Source organism: Nyctereutes procyonoides, unplaced genomic scaffold (assembly GCF_905146905.1).
Source record: "Nyctereutes procyonoides isolate TBG_1078 unplaced genomic scaffold, NYPRO_anot_genome, whole genome shotgun sequence".
Classification (NCBI taxonomy): Eukaryota; Metazoa; Chordata; class Mammalia; order Carnivora; family Canidae; genus Nyctereutes; species Nyctereutes procyonoides.
In genome coordinates this window covers 5,781,793-5,795,743 of record NW_026575121.1, presented here as the reverse complement: position 1 = coordinate 5,795,743, position 13,951 = coordinate 5,781,793, and the positions used below count along the sequence as shown (strand labels likewise).

Below are 13,951 nucleotides of genomic sequence, written 5' to 3'. Positions count from 1 at the left end.
TTCATATCATGCTACTTATTTCCTGTGATTGATGAAATTTTGGCTGTTACTCGAAGGGTTTAGTTTCCATTTGGGGCATGAAGAAATAGAACAAAGCAGATGGAAGAGCATGGTGCATCAAGCTGTCTTCTAGGATGTTGAAGAAACAGTATTCTGAGTTTTGCCAAGATAGGGTCATGCTTGCCTGTTTTGGTAAATTGATATTCAGCAACTATAAGTTGTGTTTAAGAAAAATACTGCTTAATATTAGGGAATATGCTTTTGTAGGTTTCAATACTAAGGGCCTTTTTAGTGCAGAGAGATGAACTGTTTGTTTTGCCTTCCAAGAAACTCTGTTAAATATAGTTTGTAAATTTTGTGTATTTTCTCTCATATATTTTACCAGTTCAATAAATCAGGAGCAGGTATTTAAGTTTGTGAATTAAATACAGAGAGAAATTTTTTGCAGCATACATATATGTTTATTTTCATTGTTGTTTGATTTTTAACCTTACCTGAATTAGAATATTACTATTAACGTAGCAGGGCAGCTCATTTTAATGGAGCTAATTTCTCATATCTAATTTAAAAAGTTTACTGGTTGTATAAAGAAAAGGTGTAAGAAATTATAGTACGTAGAATGTTACTGTTTAAAAACAAGATAATGTTCAGATCAGTCTTTTGTGGTGTCTTGAATTACCAGTAGCTGCATAAACTAATCTAAAAAAATTCGTCATTTTTTCCCCCTTGGACATAGTATGAAACAAAATGGTAAATTATAGGGGTGCTTCTGTGGCTCAGTTGGTTGAGCATCAGACTTTTGATTTCAGCTCAGGTCATGATCTCAGAGTCCTGAGATTGAGCCCTGGATTGGTAGTGGTAGTGGTGGGTTGGGAGCTTCTCTCTCTTGGCCCCTGCCCCTGTGCACATACGGGCTTTCTCTCTCTAAAATAAATAAATCTTAAAAAAAAACCCCAGCAAAATGATAAATTATAACTTTTTGATCTTGTGGTTTAAGGTAAAAGTTTTGTTTTATTGGATTGTTCTGATGCTACAAAATTTGTAATATAGTATTATAGGAGGTAGAAAACGTTAAACACCTGCATTTTCTCCTGGAGAATATTCAGCCATTCAACAAATATTTATTGTATGCCATGTTATGCAGGGCATGGCGTAGGTGCATCCAAGGAATCTGTAATTTGTCTTGTGATTGGTCATATTTATTAAGACCTATTGAACCTTTGAGGTTTTCTCTACTTCTGTGGTTGTTCGTGGAGTAGAAGAGGCATATGGCACCAAGACAGTAAACAGGAGGTAGAGCTTAGAACAAAGTTTGAGCTACTTTTGCAGAGAAAGGTACCCTATTTTCAGTTTTTTTTTTTACATTTCACTTAGTTGCTAATTTTTTCAGTGCATGATTTATTACTTATACAAGAGATAGTGATTTAGAAAGTTTGTTATCCTCAAAATTAATCTTCCATTTTTAATCTTGTAAATCCTTCAGTTAGTATTGTGCTCTTTTTTGAACATTTTGTGTTCACATTTCTGGTTACAGTGTACTCCAAAGTGAATATGGTATTATAAGGATTATCTTGGCAAGGATATGGAAGAGAATCAAGATTGTGATCCTTCTTCTGAAGTTTGGACAATATGTTCTTGCTTTGTAGAACTGTGGTAATACAAATGCAGATCTAAGTTGCTGTTAGATGTTGCATACTGTAAGGAAATTTTTTGCTTCTTAATCTCATTTCTGTTTCATGTCATTGTTCTTTGGCTCTCCTTGCATATTTCTGTGCTTCAATTTCCTTATTTGCGAAATGGGATAATAATTATTAACATTCATATATAAATAGGAATTTATTTCAAACACTTAGAACAGCACTCTACATAATAAATGCTCAAATAACTATTAGCCATTACTAATATTAGATATTTTAAAAGATATATATCTGTGTGTCTCTATTTTTTAAGTAAGCTCCAGGCCCAATGTTCTGCTAACTGAGCCAGCCAGGTACCCCTGTATTAGATCTTATTTTTAAACACTTTAGGTTTCAAGTGTATTTTAAGGCATATGTATGCATTTTTAGCTCTGTGTGTATATCATTTGATGTACTTCAGGCAACAGATTTTTTTTTTTTTTTTTTTTTTTAAGATTTTATTTATTTATTCATGAGACACATAGAGAAGCAGAGAGAGACATAGACAGAGGGAGAAGCAGGCTCCTTGCAGAGAGCCTGATGTGGGACTTGATTCTGGGACTCTAGGATCACGCCCTGAGCCAAAGTCAGACGCTCAACCACTGAGCCACCCAGGCGTCCCACAACAGAGATTTTTATGTTCAGTGTTTTCTTGATTGCCTCTATGACGAGAAAAAAGTTCTGTAGAGTTGTTATTAACAATTTATTTCCTTTTCTGAGGAGCATTATGTCATTTGCCACTTCCAATCTTAAAGATCTTAGTTCTATAGCTGAGTTTCTTGAATCTCTAGGAAATCATTAATAGCAGGGGCTCTGTAACTGCATGACATATTTAAAATGCTAGATATAGGGGCACCTGGGTGATTCAGTCAGTTGAGCGTCCTGCTCTTGATCTGAGCTCAGGTCTTGATTTCATGGTTATAAGTTTGAGCCCTGAATTGGGCTCCACACTGGGTGTGGAGCCTACTTAAAAAAGATTTGTATGTATGTATGCTTTTCTGTGGGACAGGACTGTAGCTTTCATTGGAGACTCAGGGGTCTGTGACCCAAAAAATCTTCATAGTTCACACTGTAGTATTGGTTGATAATGAACCTGCCAAAGTATGATTAACTGAGCCATTTTATAGTGAGTAAAGCCATTTATTTTACATTGAAATATACATAAGGCAAGAATTATCTTAAATATTTTTATGTTTTTCCCTCAAGCGTAGAGCTGTACCAGCTTATAAAAATTTGCTTTTCTAGGCTCTTCATTTTTTTAAATAGTCTATATGTCTATAAAATGTAGAATTTTATAAGAAGAGTTAACACCTCACTTGAGGGATCCCCGGGTGGTTCAGCGGTTCGCCGCCTGCCTTTGGCTCAGGGTATGATCCTGGAGACCCAGGATCGAGTCCCACGTTGGACTCCCTGCATGGAGCCTGCTTCTCCCTTTGCCTATGTCTCTGCCTCTGTGTGTGTGTGTGTGTGTGTGTGTGTCTCATGAATAAATAAATAAAATCTTTTTTTAAAAAAAAAAAACCTCACTTGAGTTTAATGTGTTAAGAGTTTAAATAATTTTATTCCTTCTATTAATATACCTTTTGCTGGTTTTTGAGAGGCCCCTTTGAACCAATTTTCTAATGATTCAGTTTTACATATTAGAATATCTTTGTGGGGATGGAATTAGAGGGAACTGATTGTATCTTTTACATGGTCTCCTTAATTAAAGCAATCTGCATTTCATGAGTGTTTTAGGAGCACAATTTGTTTCTAGTTGAGTATTCATGTTTGAGAGAATATGTTTTATTTTTAAGGGCTATTTTGGGTTAGCCCTTTTTGTACTCCATATTTCTCTCTGAAATTCTAAATCTGTTTCTCTATTAAATATTTTTATTAGCTAATATCCTTATCTCTCTACCCTTCTTTAGGGAGAAATGCCTCATGTATTTGGTCTTTATTCTTTTCCCTAGATCTTTGGTTTAGTATTTTTATCTACTATTTGTTGGTAATAACTTCAATTGCTTTTATAAGTTACACCCCTACCTTTGTTCAAAATTAGTTTTCTTCTTTATAATCGCAAATTCTAGACTAAAAGTTGTTATTAATTCATCTGTTCAGATGTTTATTTATTTTTATTTATTTTTTTATAAAGATTTTATTTATTTATTCATGGGGGGCGGGCAGAGACACAGGCAGAGGGAGAAGCAGGCTCCATGCAGGGAGCCCAATGTGGGACTCAATCCCGGAACCCTAGGACCATACCCCGAGCCAAAGGCAGACACTCAACTGCTGAGCCACCCAGGCATCCCTGTTCTGATATTTTTAATGCTAGGCTCTGTGACAGAATAAGACTAGACTTGGGGTTCCTGGATGGCTCAGTCAGGTTGAGTGTTTGCCTTCAGCTTGGGTCATGGTCCCAGGGTCCTGGGATCGAGCTGTGTCAGGCTCCCTGCTCAGTGAGGAGTCTGCTTTTGCTTCTCCCTCTGCCACTCCCCCTTCACTTGTGCTCTCTCTCAAATAAATAATAAAAATCTTAACTAAAAACAAAATAAGACTAAACTTCTGTTCAGTTGGGCAACTGGCATGTGGAAAAAAAGCTTGCTACAGAAAGTGCTCTGATGGAGCTGTGTATAAAGGAGAAAAAAGAGTACTTTATTGAAAGAACTGGGAAAGGCTTCAAAAGTGAAGATAAATTTGAGCTGGACCTTGACGTATATGAATAAGTGTGCCTTGAATAGGAGGAAAGAAAATAAAAATAAAAATAAAATGCATTTTTCTTGCCTTCAAATATCCTATTCTTCATTTTACTTTCTCCAGCCTGTCATACTTTTCATAATCTATCTAAAGTCCATTAAATAGTCCTGGTTACATCAAAGCAAAATAGCTCAGTTGTGGACTTGGTAGTCTAGTTTAGAGATGAAAATGTTTGAACTGGTGCAGTGGGACTGGAAAAGAGCCATCCTGTTCTAGAGATAGTAGAGGTAATTTTGACAGCTTTTGGTGATGAATTAACTGGGAGAATTGGATGAGTGGAAAGTCCAGAATGGTTTCCAGGCTTTTTTGGCCAGAGCATCTGGGTAAGTGGTGAAACCATAACTGAGTTAGAAAATATTGGAGGAGATGGGTAGGATTAGAGCTGATGGAACCACAGTGGTGTTTTTGCTCTAAGTTTTCATTTTCTTTGACCTGCTGCAACAGTTCATTAATTCAACAAACTGATATTTGTACCTACTGTTTGCCAGGACCTCTTTTTTTTAGACTTGGGATACTAGTATCCCAAGTATTTAGTATTTTTTAGCAAAATCCCAGTCTTCATAGTGCTAACATTTTAGTAAGAGGAAATAGCAACAAATAATAAATGCCATAAATAAATTGTATTGCAGACTAGCAGGTGGTGAGTTATCTGGGGAAAAAGCAGAAAGTGGGATCAGGAGTACTGGGTTGAAGATGAGGCTTTCAAGTTTAATATTTTATTTTATTTTTAAGTAGGCTCCATATTCAGTGTGAGCTTGAACTCAGGACCCTGAGATCAAGAGTCTCATGCTCTACTAAGCCAGTTAGGCACCCCAGGGCTGGCAAGTTTAAACAGTGTGGTCAGTGTGGGCCCATTGAGAAGATGAGATTTGAAAAGCCTTGAACTCCTTCAGATGACGTAGGCATATGGAATAGGCCAGCTAGGAGTTTTCAAGGCAGGGGGAGCAAGCTTGTTCCCTAAGGTGGGAACAAGCCTAGCATGTTCCAGGAGTAGCAAGGAGGTCAGTGTGGGGGTGGAATAGATGACCAAGGGGAAGAGGAATAGGCTATTAGTGGCTAAGTGGTAGGCTAGAGAGGAAGGGAGTTGGCAGTGGCAAATCATTAAGGAGTTTGTAAACCAGTAAGGATTTTGGATTTTATTTTGAGCAAAATGGAGGGCCACTGAAGGGTTTTTGAGCAAAATAGAGATTTGATCTGATTTTTATTTTATTTATTTATAAGATTTATTTATTTATTTATGAGAGACACACAGAGAGGGGCAGGGACACAGAGGGAGAAGCAGGCTTCCTGCAGTGAGGGGAGCCTGAAGTGGTACTCAATCCCAGGACCCCGGGACCACAACCTGAGCCAAAGGCAGATGCTCAACCACTGAGCCACCCAGGTGACCCTGATACACATTTTAAAGACTGACTGGTTGGCAGTTGAGAAGAGACCAAGTTGGAAGCTTGAGGTTATGGCAGTACTCAGGAGAAATTAACAGAGCCTTGGTCCACAGTGGTAACTGTGACAGAGGTCTAGGCTCTCATCTGATGTCCAGTCCCATCTTTAGTTGTCTTCACAGGTAATCCACTTGGACTTTTGATATAAAAATCATACCAATTTTCCCATTTTTTTATTCTCCATATGTTTGTATTTCTGTCGGTGATACATCATCAATCTTTTATTGTCTTGGCCATGATAGTGCTTAGCCTCCTCTTACTCTCACATTCAGACAGGTGCCCCATTTAGTTCGTTCTATCATAAAAATCACATGCGAATGTTTAGGCAATCTTCTGAAGCAGTCTTGTGAAAAATTCTCCCATCCTTTCCACCCTCTCTAGTCCAGTCTGCTGAAATCCCTTATATTTACTGGTGCTTCCTGGCACCTGCTCCTGCTTTTTCACCTTTTTTCCCTGTCAGGGATTTGTCTGCCTTTTTTAGTCACAGCTACCCTGCCTTTACTGTGCTCTGGTCTTTCTTGATTCTTCATCTGGACTCTGGCAGTGAAGTTTGTATTAGTCATTTTGCCCCTGAATTAAACCTTGTGGACAGGATACTAGGTCTCCTACTTATCTCCATCGTGTCTGGGCTAGGATTGGCCAATAGTGAGTGGACTTAATAAAGTAAAGGTATTAAAATAGTTTATTTTCTCCTAAGAATTACTACTACTCTAAACATACATTTTAGAATGGTTCTTAAGGGATGTCTGGGGGGCTCCGTGGTTGAGCGTCTGCCTTTGGCTCAGGTCATGATCTTGGGGTCGGTCCTGGGATTGAGTCCTGCATTGGACCCCTTGAAGGGAGCCTGCTTCTCCCTCTGCCTATGTCTCTGCTTCTCTCTGTGTGTTTCTCATGAATAGATAAAATCTTAAAAAAAAAAAAAAAGTTTTTTCAGTGAACTGGCTTATTAGTGACTTCCTTCAAGGTTTAAGACATTTGAGGTTCAAAATTGAATATTACGTTCTTTGTTTCTCATTTTATTTCTTGCTCTTATTTTTATTTTGGCACAATTGATTCTTTTACTTTATTTTTGCTAATCAGAGTAGTTCAGCAATGTGTCCTGTAACACTTGGTTAACCACTGTCCACATTATATAATAAGACCTATTCCCTGGATAGTATAACTGCTGAGATAATTGGAAGTATGTGAGAATTTATTTGGTGGTGGCCTGTCTTACTTTGAAACTTGATTTTGGTAACATATACCAACAGATATTTGTCTTAGAATGTGTTAGATTGAATTTGAAGAAAACTGTTATATCTTGTGGAAATGCTCTTTGAAGATGCTGAATTACCAGTCATGTTGGAAATATTGTAGAATTTATAATCTTTGTATGGACTATCCTGCCCAAGAATGGTATCCTCTTTCCCAAGAATGGTAAATGAAGGATAAATATAGGTAGTATTTTTATTTCAAATTGAATTTTTGACTCTTAGTGGGAAACATTAACTTGATGCATTTCTTCCATTTGTTGAGAATGGGATATCAGTTGTATAATTTCCAGAGGTTTGAACTAAGCTTTATGTATATATGTATGTGTTGTTAGCATTCAAACTACAGCTGTTTCCTTTTTGTTGAATTTTTTTTCTTATCACTGCCTTTATACATGAGTTACCTTCTGTTGCCTAAATCAGCACCATATGCTTATTATTAGTTGCCATGCTACTGAACTCAGATTTTACTTAGTCATATGTATCATAATTGTAATAATTTTGTATCACTTTTGTGCAGTGGTTCTTGAACCTTTTGGTCTCAGGGCACCTATACATTATGTGTTAACATAAGTAACATTTTTATGAAAAAAACCCTGTTTTCAGAAAAGATTTAGGGGGAAACATGGCATTTTACAAATCATATTAATGTCCGGCTTAAAAGATAAGCTGTATTCTTCTGTCCACTTCTGCATTTAGTCTGTTAATTTCTATTGAAGTATCTGAAGAAAATCTGACCTCTTACAAACATGTAGTTAGAAAAGGGAGGAGTAGTTAGTGAAGTTTTCAGCTAATTGTGAGTATTCTTTTGATAGTACACCCAAATTCTGTAATTGCTAGTTTCTTAAAGGTTTGTTGCAGTATAGAATTTGAAACCAGGGTGCCTCAGTGGCTCAGTGAGTTAAGTGCCTGCCTTCGGCTCAGGTCAAGATCTCAGGGTCCTGGGATCAAGCCCCATGTCGGGTTCCCTGCTCAGTGGGGAGCCTACTTCTCCCTCTGATGCTTCTACCCCACCCCACTCCTGTTCTCTCTCTCTCTCTCTCTCTCTCTCAAATAAATAAAATCTTTAAAAAATTTTAAAAAACTTGAACAGTAAACTTTTTATACTGTTACATTGAAATCCATAGGCTTTATCTAGTACTTGGAATGAATCCTTGACCTATGCATGATTTTGAACATCATATGTACATCATTTGGAGAATGTTGGTTCACTGAGTTATGCACTTCTTCCACATGTTGACATGTTTCCTTCTGTAATAACAAAATTTTGTATTCATTAACATCACTGATTTATTTTTATTATATTTATTTATTTATTTAATATTTTATTTATTCCTGAGAGACACAGAGAGAAAGAGAAGCAGAGACACAGGCAGAGGGAGAAGCGGGCTCCATGCAGGGAGCCCGACATGGACTCCATCCTGGGTCTCCAGGATCATGCCCTGGGCCGAAGGCGGCGCCAAACCGCTAAGCCACCGGGGCTGCCCTATTTTTATTTATTTTTTAAACTTTATTTATTTATTCAGGAAAGAAACACACACAGAGAGAGAGAGAGAGGCAGAGAGGCAGAGAGGCAGAGACACAGGCAGAGGGAGAAGCAGGCTCCATGCAGGGAGCCCGGTGTGGGACTCGATCCTGGGTCTCCAAGATCACGCCCTGGTCTGAAGGCGGTGCTAAACCGCTGAGCCAGCCGGGCTGCCCAACATCACTGATTTAAACAGAAAGTCTTTAGGTTTAGATAGCTGTCAAGCTTATGATGGTAGTTATAAATTTTTCAAAACTGCAAATTTTCATTTTGAAGGTTGAATTTTTTTAACATAATACGATTAGGCAAACCTTTATTTAAATTCAATTAATTAACATATATTATTAGTTTCAGAGGTAGAGGTCAGTGATTCATCAGTCTTATATAATACCCAGTGCTCATCACATCCCACGCCCTCTTAAATGTCCCTGAAGGTTGAATTTTATTAATGGTGTCGAATACTCTTGGTTGTTTCTTTGAAAGGTTGGGCTTATTCCATTCATTTTTGAGGAAGTATCTTCTAGATAGATACCAGAGTCTGATAGCCATAGTTTTAGTGATTGCCACCTGTAAGTCCCATCCACTTTAGTAAGCGTACCAGCCTTTCTACTCTTCCAGTGAATTATGTGTAGAAACCCCTGTGGAAAGAGTAAGGAAGCTATATTTTTTGCTTTCTCTTGAGTAATGGCCATGCCACTGGAGTAAGATTTGGAATCTTACCACTTTCTGGCAATGTTATACTTGTCTGGAAGAGCAAACTGAAGCAAAAATGTACGACTTTGTGTTTTCTTTATTTTCTGAACTACCACCAAGTTTTGTGGCTGGTTCAGCTTTGAAATTTTTGCCAACTGCCTGAGCCAGGTCTACTCTCTTAAGTTAAAACTAATAGAAAATGTTCCTTTATTCAGTGGCTGGAATAAAAGGCATGTTTATACTCTTTTCATGTTCAGGTATGCATGCATAAGTGCATGGTTGGTATACACTGTAGATTTAATAATTTGGGGATGAGGGTGAGGAGGAGAAAAAAACTGGAATGTAATTATAACATTAAGGTTTGGAATCACAAGTTAGTTCATTAAGGCTGATTTACTTTATTTTATTTTTTATTTTGTTTTTTAAAAGATTTTATTTATTTATTTATGAGAGACACACAGAGAGAGAGAGGCAGAGACACAGACAGAGGGAGAAGCAGGCTCCATGCAGGGAGCCCGACGTGGGACTCCATCCCAGGTCTCGGGATCATGCCCTGGGCTGAAGGCAGCGCTAAACCACTGAGCCACCCGGGCTGCCCGATTTACTTTTTTCTAAATGAAATATTTCAAGTCTATAATAAACTGCTGAGAATAGTATAACTAGTATTATAATAGCTGTATCTCATAACTGTTGATATTTGCTATATTTTTTTAGAGATATAAAATGTTTTAGGGTACAGTTGATGTTCCATTTTCTTTTTCTTGGTTCCATCCCACCTTCCCGTAACCAATTGTCCTTGTGTTAGTGCATATTCTTGTGACTCACTTTGAGAGTCTGCAGTTGTTTACAACAAAATTCTTGACAATTTTACTGAAGAAAACAAAATTCTTTAGAGATGGTTTAAGCAGTGTCATCCAAATTTCTAGCAATTAGGGGGCACCTGGGTGGCTCAGATGGTTAAGCATCTGCCTTTGGCTCGGGTCATAATTTCACGGTCCTGCAGTAGAGCCCTGCATCTCATCGCACTACCTGCGCAGCGGGAGGTCTGCTTCTCCCTCTCCCTCTGCCTCTCACCCTGATTGTCTCTCTCCCTCTCTCCGAAATGAATAAATAAATAAATAAATCTTAAAAAAAATACCCACCAGATTTCTAGGAATTAGGAAAGCTCAATACTTAGATTGAATAGACATTTTTTTAGTGTAGAATATATCTTGGCAAGCCTTTTTGGTTGTTGTTTCATTACTACATGATTTTTTTTAATTCCCTGGGGTTTAGAATAAATTATGTGATCAAAAGTAATTATTAACGAGAAACTTAAAAATTCAATCCCATGTGTTCTGGTGAGAAATACTTATTGATCAGTGAAAAATATAAGGATAACAGAAGACTTGTTTTTTTTAAAGATTTTATTTATTCTTGAGAGACAGGGGGCGGGGGCGGGCGAGATACAGGAAGAGGGAGAAGCAGGCTTCGTGCAGGGAGCCTGACGTGGGGTTTGATCCCTGGACTCCAGGATCACACCCTGGGCCAAAGGCAGGCGCTAAACCGCTGAGCCACCCAGGGATCCCCAAAAGAAGACTTTTAAATTTTGTGTTAGCCTTGCCACTCATGCAGTTTTTATTTTGGTAATGTAGTCTCTCCTATATGTGTATTGTGATAATCACACTGTCAGTGGTTTGAATATGAGTTAGATAATATTTATAGTATTATTTTTCAGAAGAATTGATATGTAATTTATGCAGGGAATATTGACACATTTGGCTTTTTGTCAGCTTTAATCATTGCTACAAATTTGTTAGAGTAACCTAAACCTTAGTTCTATTACTCATGAATTCCACTTAAATTTTGTTGCCTAGAATATATGGAAGTTTGGGTTGTGATTTCTATTAAATTGCTCACTTTATTTTGGACCACTGTCTTCTCTGTATCCTTTATGGAGATGTCAGAAAACATCAAATTTTTATATTTATTGTATGTTGTATTTGGCTATACCTAAAATTCTGTGATGCTCTGTTTTTATCATCAAACCTGCTAATTTCTTGGACACATGAGTGGCTCCATGGTTGAGCACCTGGCTTTGGCTCAGGTCATGATCCCGGGGTCCTGGGATCAAGTCCCACATCAGGCTCCCCACAGGGAACCTGCTTCTCCCTCTGCCTATGTCTCTCCCTCTCTCTGTGTCTCTCATGAATAAATAAATAAAATCTTAAAAAAAATAATACACTTATGCTCAAAGAACTAGAGACAAAATCACATGTGTGTTCAACAATCTTGCGTTAGGTTTAAAAAATAGTGGTCCTACATTTTGAACTATATTCTTGATTACATTGATACAAAGTGCCTTGTGTCATTTTATATTCTCATAACTATTTAATCTAGAAGAATTGAAGGAATTTTTATTAATTTTTAAAAAAGATTTTATTTATTCATGAGAGACACGGAAAGAGGCAGAGACATAGCAGAGGGAGAAGCAGGTTCCCTGTGAGGAGCCTGATGTGGGACTCAATCCCAGGACCCTGGGATCATGCGCTGAGCCAAAGGCAGACGCTCAACCGCTGAGGCATCCAGGCGTCCCAGAAATTTTTATTAATGCATAAATATTTACAATATTTACATCTTTCTTATCATTAAACAGTGATAGCTAACTGAAATAGGTAACCCAACTGAGCACATATTTTGTTCACTATGGCGAGCACTTTACATGAAATATTTCATTTATTTCATGCAAGGAACCTGTGAGGTGTAGGTACCATTGTTATTTTATTGATGAGAGAAATGGTGTTTCCATAGGATATACATTGTCTGACATCATGTAGTGTGCCCTTGATCCTCATACTTGTGGTTTTCAGTGTAAATGCAAGATCAGTTTTGTGATTAAATGGCAGCATTAAAAAAAGAAAGGGAGAAAGAATGGAAGAAATTTTTTGTTTTGGATTTCACACATACACTGAAGTAGAAAAATGAAAGGAATCCTGTATGTTTCCACCCAGCTTTAGGGATTTATGGTGGACTTTTTTAAACATGCTGTCCGTGAATAAGAGCAGACTACTTATGTAAAAAGATAAGAGTTCACTTTATTCATAGCTATTTGCACTCCTCCCCCATCATTGCCCTGTTGATTTTTACCTCCCAGGGCTATATACTGCTGTTTTTTAAAGCACAGTGATATATAGCTTTACCTACTTTAAACCTCAGTTTCTTCAGAAATGTCCTGTTGGATTTGCCTTGCAGAAACAAAAATAATGTCTAATCATTGTCTTTCTAGACCTATATCTTTATATAACTATCTAGTGTGGTGGTTCCTACGTGGGGCAACTTTGCCCACTTCTGGGTAATTTTTGATTGTCACAGCTGCCTCTTCCTGGCATCTAATTAATGTTTGGGACTGCCGCTGAACATCCTACTGTATGTACACAGGGCAGCCCCTCCCCATCAAGGAACCACACAGCCCAAAATGTCAGTAGCGCCAAGCGCCAAGGATGAGAAACCACGGTCTCCTGTAAGAGAAGCTGTTATTTTTAGCAGTCAAGCTATTCGATACAACTACTGGTGATATTAAAGTCATAAAATAAATTATTTTTTTTTGTGGAGTTGCCAACAGGAGTGACCAAAACCTGTTTACCTCCCTAGTAGTTGTTTTTATTCTCTCCTCTTCCTCTCCTTCTGCTGCTTTTCTTCTCTTATGTCAGAAGACATTTGTGTGCTTTTAGGAGACTATCATTGAGGTTTTATTTTTTAAAAAATACCTCCTCTTAAGCACCAGGTTTTTCCACTAGCCATTGTTTGTCACATTACTTCTTCAAAAACAATTTGGGGTGTTTACCACAATCGCAAAAGCACATTTTTCTTACTTTGTACAAGTTCTGACTGAAAAAAATTCTTAGTGCAAAAAAATATGGTGATTTACACATGGCTTTGTCTTGTTCTTGAAAAAATTGTTGCATATAGGAAGATAGGAGTTGTCTCCTCCTGCCTCATCTACTTTAATCCATGCTTGATTTAATTCTTTTATTTCAATGTTAAAGATCCATATTTAGTAAAGAGAAAAAAGCAATATAAAGTTGGGATGTGGCTGATTTCTTACCTTTATATTGATATATTAGTAGTGAAGAATTATCTGTAGGGCTTTTCATGGTAAAAGCTTACCAGGAAAGGTCAGCTGGGTAGCTCAGTCTCAGTTGATTAAGTGTCTGACTCTTGATTTCAGCTCAGGTCATGACCTTAGGGTGGTGAGATCAAGCCCCACGTTGGACTCCATGCTGAGTGTGGAGCCTGCTTAAAATTCTCTCTCTCGGGATCCATGGGTGGCGCAGCGGTTTAGCGCCTGCCTTTGGCCCAGGGCGCGATCCTGGAGACCCGGGATCGAGTCCCACATCAGGCTCCCGGTGCATGGAGCCTGCTTCTCCCTCTGCTTCTCCCTCTGCCTATGTCTCTGCCTCTCTCTCTCTCTCTCTGACTATCATAAAAAAAAAAAAATTCTCTCTCTCCCTGCCCCTCTGCCCCCTCCCCCCTCCTCTCTCTCCCTCTCTGGAAAAGAAAAATAAAAGCTTACCAGGAAAGAAAAACTTTTTTTTCCCTCTTCCCCCACCCTCATTTTTTTCTTTTACTTCTCATTATGTAAAATTTTTAGGC

At 38.0% G+C, this 13,951-nt stretch overlaps 1 protein-coding gene across 1 annotated transcript in view; it reads left to right on the top strand.

The window, feature by feature from the left end:
- The window catches only part of GTF2F2 (general transcription factor IIF subunit 2), a 145,638-nt gene that overhangs the window by 30,547 nt on the left and 101,140 nt on the right, over nucleotides 1-13,951 (top strand). The gene's annotated exons all lie outside the window — the stretch shown is intronic.